Below are 6,000 nucleotides of genomic sequence, written 5' to 3'. Positions count from 1 at the left end.
AATGTAAACGGCTCAACTCACAGTGTTCTTCAAGCACAGTGCATGATCCTCTGTTATGTCAAAAGGTAAAAGCCTATGTCTAGGGGGGCAGTTGTGGTATTACTAAAGTAGGAAACATTTGGTTTGGTTCTGGGTATGTTTTAAACAATAGAGAATATTTCCTCATGGATAGAAACATATCCTTTTTCAGACTGTCTTTCCTATCTTGTTGGATATTTCTTGTTTACCTTAATTTGGCATTAGTTTTCTTTAACTTTTCATTTGATGGTTAGTGATAATCCCAACAGCCAGCCTCAAAATAGTCACTGGCCCAGGTAATAATGGTCTTCAGCTGATTGGTTCAACTGACAGGTTGTCATATGGGTTCTAGCAGTAACTGTATACTTATGGCAGCAGTTGCCCTCCTTTGCATAGAGAAGGGAGGGGATCTTATAGATTTGATTCATGATGATCAACACTAATCAACAGCTATTGTACCCAAGAAACATCTCATTTTGCCTTTTGCTGAAACAACTTTTTTTGTTTTGTTAAATTAACATAATGTAGAGAGAAGTGGGTCATTGACGTTGCTGCTATAACCTAATCAGTAACCCAAATTCATCATTTAGGAATTGATTCATTCTAATCGGCACAATCATACGTCTTCCTTTCCCTTACTCTCTAATGGACAGTTATGTCTGTCGCTCCACCTACAATATCAGTCAGTCAGTCATTCAGTCAGTCAGTCAGCCAGCCAGCCAGTCAGCAAGTCAGTCAGTCAGTCAGTCATTCCGTCAGATACTCAGTCATTCAGCCAGCCAGTCATTCAGTCTGTCAATCAGTCAGTCAGTCATTCAGTCAGATACTCAGTCATTCAGCCAGCCAATCATTCAGTCAGTCAGTCATTCAGTCAGTCAGCCAGTCAGTCATTCAGCCAGTCAGTCAGCCAGTCAGTCAAACATCAGGGCCTTTGTCATACCAAAATATATCCACAATTGAAAACATACCTGAATATACAAAGCCACCTTAAACATGACAGTAAACACACATGTGATCAGCAACTCCATCCACACACAGGCTGCTTGCCTTTCTTCACTGTTGTTGTTTACATTACAATGACAAGAGGAAGTGATGCTGTGTATGAGTTGATGGAATCACTGTGTCACAATGGATATAGGATATAAGAGGCTGGATGAATACAATGGATAGAGGATGAAGTAGGACAACACAGGACATTATCCCTGATAGGTTAATAAGTGGATGTGATGTGTCCCTGATAGGTTTATAAGTGGATGTGATGTGTCCCTGATAGGTTTATAAGTGGATGTGATGTGTCCCTGATAGGTTTATAAGTGGATATGATGTGTCCCTGATAGGTTAATAAGTGGATGTGATGTGTCCCTGATAGGTTTATAAGTGGATGTGATGTGTCCCTGATAGGTTTATAAGTGGATGTGATGTGTCCCTGATAGGTTTATAAGTGGATGTGATGTGTCCCTGATAGGTTTATAAGTGGATGTGTCCCTGATAGGTTAATAAGTGGATATGATGTGTCTCTGATAGGTTAATTAGTGGATGTGATGTGTCCCTGATAGGTTTATAAGTGGATGTGATGTGTCCCTGATAGGTTAATTAGTGGATGTGATGTGTCCCTGATAGGTTAATAAGTGGATGTGATGTGTCCCTGATAGGTTAATAAGTGAATGTGATGTGTCCCTGATAGATTTATAAGTGCAGTGCAATTTGTGAACGTAATACAAACTTCTGTGAAAACCAACAATAAAGTACCATCTAATCCTGGGGTTTTCAACTTTTTCAGCTCGAGACCCAAATGAGAAATTGACCGTCTTCCCGTGGCCCAAATCGTCCTCCAACAACCCTAATGTGAACAAATACTGTACTATTATAGATGTCTTCTCAAAACGTGCGACCCACCTCTCACAAGCCCAGGGCCCACTTTGGGTCCCGACCCATAGTTTAAGAAACCCTGATCTAATCTAATCTCCCCAGCCTACACATACAGTAAGTGCTTGTATCTGGCAGCGTTGTACTGTAAGTCATATAGCTCATTACATGATCAAGCTCTCGAACACACATCACTTTAATTCATTGGTTCCCCCCCCCCTCCTCTCCCCTGTAACTATTCCCCAAGTCGTTGCTGTAAATGAGAATTTGCTTTCAGTCAATTTACCTGATAAAATTAGGGTTTAATAGAACCGATTTAGTAGTTTCCCTTCCCACAATCCTCTATTCTCTTTAATTATGTCACAACCTCTTGTATTTCCACGCTAGCTAAATCATTACACCCTGTTTTCCTGCTTTCCTCAACACACAAAAGAAGCAGTGCAAGCCCAAGCAGCTATCCACACACTGGTGGGTCATTTATCATGCAATGACTTCTACAGTATAACTTGAAGAAACAGTCCTGCAGTGAGAGAGTACATTTGTATGCAAAAAGCAGCACTCACACACATAAATATAGCAGCAGTGGAATACGTGTCCTCAGGGATACTTTCCAGAGCCTGGCTGAATGGAGGATGATGCTTCCGACGATGGTGACGTGGAACCCACTACAAAGCCAAGAACTCCATACTGGGTTTCAGATCCTCTAATAAAAAAACGACCCCCTGTCATTATACAGGACAACATCCAACCACCCAGGGCTCTTCCTCTTTGACTTATGATTGGTTTAACTCATTTAAAACTCTTTCTTTCTCAGTCATCCTATCTTACCTGATGCGGTGCATTTAAAAGGGGAGGGGAGCAAGCCTGGACATGATCTGTTTGGCAGCCATCCACCCTCACTAGAGCAAATAGTGAGAGATCATTTGTCTTGTGTGTGAGAGCAGGAGAGAGAGAGAGAACAAGAGAAAGAGAGAGAACAAGGGCGAGTGAGAGAGAGAGAGAGAGAGAGAGAACAAGAGAAAGAGAGAACAAGAGAGAGAGAGAGAACCAGAGAAAGAGAGAGAACAAGAGAGAGAGAGAGAGAGAGAGAGAGAACAAGAGAAAGAGAGAACAAGAGAGAGAGAGAGAACCAGAGAAAAGAGAGAGAACAAGAAAGAGAGACAAGAGAGAGAGAGAGAGAGAGAGAGAACAAGAGAGAGAGAGAGAGAGCAGAGAGAACAAGAAGAGAACAAGAGAGAGAGAACCAGAGAGAGAGAACAAGAGAAGAGAGAGAAGAGAGAGAAAGAGAGAGAACAAGAGAAAGAGAGAACAAGAGAGAGAGAGAGAGAGAGAGAGAGAGAAGAGAGAGAGAGAGAGAGAGAGAGAAGAGACAAGAGAGAGAGAACAAGAGAAAGAGAGAACAGAGAAAGAGAGAGAACAAGAGAGAGAGAAGAGAGAACAAGAGAACAAGAGAGAGAGAGAGAGAGAGAGAGAGAGAGAGAGAGAGAGAGAGAGAGAGAGAGAAAGAGAGAGAGAACAAGAGAAAGAGAGAACAAGAGAGAGAGAGAACCAGAGAAAGAGAGAGAACAAGGGAGAGAGAGAGAGAGAGAGAGAGAGAGAGAGAGAGAACAAGAGAAAGAGAGAACAAGAGAGAGAGAGAACAAGAGAGAGAGAGAGAACAAGAGAGAGAGAGAGAACAAGAGAAAGAGAGAGAACAAGGGAGAGTGAGAGAGAGAGAAAGAGAAAGAGAACAAGAGAAAGAGAGAACAAGAGAGAGTGAGAGAACAAGAGAGAGTGAGAGAGAGAGAGAACAAGAGAAAGAGGGAGAACAAGAGAGAGTGAGAGAGAGAGAACAAGAGAAAGAGAGAACATGGGAGAGAGAGAGAGAGAGAGAGAGAGAAAGAGAGAGAGAGAGAGAGAAAGAGAGAGAACAAGAGAAAGAGAGAGAACAAGAGAAAGAGAGAGAGAGAGAGAGAGAGAGAGAGCTGGAGAGAAAGGGAGAGAGATGACCAGCATCAGCATCAGCAGCAACAGGAATCTCTCTTGAAGCACTGAGCAGTCTCATGTAAGAGGCCATTTGGAGATGATTTTAGGTATAGCCTCCCTGAGAAAGAAACATGTGGCAAAGATCAAACCAGAGAAACCCTTCTCTCTGAACAACTAGCAGGCTCTGTGGTGAATATAATTAGGTTGATGGTTAAAATGCTTAGGTATAGGGATGGAATGGCCCTTTCAAATTGGCTGCTTTGCTTGTTAGTTGGAGGACAAATATAGGCCTAGCACATGATGCAACATGAAGATGATAGAGAGCCCATAATACATTTTTACAATGGTTGGGTGGTTGGGATTATAAAGACAACTTAATAAGATATTCAGATATGTGTATTCAATGTGTTTTGCTATAAGAGGGTAAACAAGTGGGCTAATTTGTGCATTTTCAAGTAGAGTGGAGTAGAGCAGATCACTAGTGATACAGCAGAGCACTAGTGATACAGTAGAGTAGAGCACTAGTGATACAGTAGAGTAGAGCAATAGTGATACAGTAGAGTAGAGCACTAGTGATACAGTAGAGTACAGCACTAGTGATACAATAGAGTAGAGCACTAGTGATACAGTAGAGTAGAGCACTAGTGATACAGTAGAGTAGAGCACTAGTGATACAATAGAGTAGAGCACTAGTGATACAGTAGAGTAGAGCAATAGTGATACAGTAGAGTAGAGCACTAGTGATACAGTAGAGTAGAGCACTAGTGATACAATAGAGTAGAGCACTAGTGATACAGTAGAGAAGAGTCAAATCAAATCAAATGTATTTATATAGCCCTTTGTACATCAGCTGATTTCTCAAAGTGCTGTACAGAAACCCAGCCTAAATCCCCAAACAGCAAGCAATGCAGGTGTAGAAGCACTAGCACTAGTGATACAGCAGAGCAGAGTAGATCACTAGTGATACAGCAGAGCAGAGTGGATCACTAGTGATACAGCAGAGTAGAGGAGAGAACTACTGATACAGTAGAGTAGACCACTAGTGATACAGTAGAGTAGAGCACTAGTGATACAGTAGAGCAGAGAACTAGTGATACAGTAGAGTAGAGCACTAATGATACAGTAGAGTAGAGCACTAGTGATACAGTAGAGTAGAGCATTAGTGATACAGTAGAGTAGAGCACTAGTGATACAGTAGAGTAGAGCACTAGTGATACAGTAGAGTAGAGCACTAATGATACAGTAGAGTAGAGCACTAGTGATACAGTAGAGTAGAGCACTAGTGATACAGTAGAGTAGAGCACTAGTGATACAGTAGAGTAGAGCACTAATGATACAGTAGAGTAGAGCACTAGTGATACAGTAGAGTAGAGCACTAGTGTAGATACAGTAGAGTAGAGCACTAGTGATACAGTAGAGTAGAGCACTAGTGATACAGTAGAGTAGAGCACTAGTGATACAGTAGAGTAGAGCACTAGTGATACAGTAGAGTAGAGCACTAGTGATACAGTAGAGTAGAGCACTAATGATACAGTAGAGTAGAGCACTAGTGATACAGTAGAGTAGAGCACTAGTGATACAGTAGAGTAGAGCACTAGTGATACAGTAGAGTAGAGAACTAGTGATACAGTAGAGTAGATTAGAGCACTAGTGATACAGTAGAGTAGAGCACTAGTGATACAGTAGAGTAGAGCACTAGTGATACAGTAGAGTAGAGCACTAGTGAGCACTAGTGATACAGTAGAGCACTAGTGATACAGTAGAGTAGAGCACTAGTGATACAGTAGAGTAGAGCACTAATGATACAGTAGAGTAGAGCACTAGTGATACAGTAGAGTAGAGCACTTGTGATACAGTAGAGTAGAGCACTAGTGATACAGTAGAGTAGAGCACTAGTGATACAGTAGAGTAGAGCACTAGTGATACAGTAGAGTAGAGCACTAGTGATACAGTAGAGTAGAGCACTAGTGATACAGTAGAGTAGAGCACTAGTGATACATAGATTTAGAGCACTAGTGATACTTACATTACATTTAGGGCCCATTTGGTGCGCAGCATCCAGAACATCTCACGCCACATATATTTCCATGGGCACAAGCACTGTTCATGACATCAACTGTTCACACCCTTCTTGTTGGTGGAGAGAATGTT

Source organism: Oncorhynchus masou, chromosome 7 (assembly GCF_036934945.1).
Source record: "Oncorhynchus masou masou isolate Uvic2021 chromosome 7, UVic_Omas_1.1, whole genome shotgun sequence".
Lineage (NCBI taxonomy): Eukaryota > Metazoa > Chordata > Actinopteri > Salmoniformes > Salmonidae > Oncorhynchus > Oncorhynchus masou.
Note: the sequence above shows the minus strand (reverse complement) of the source record.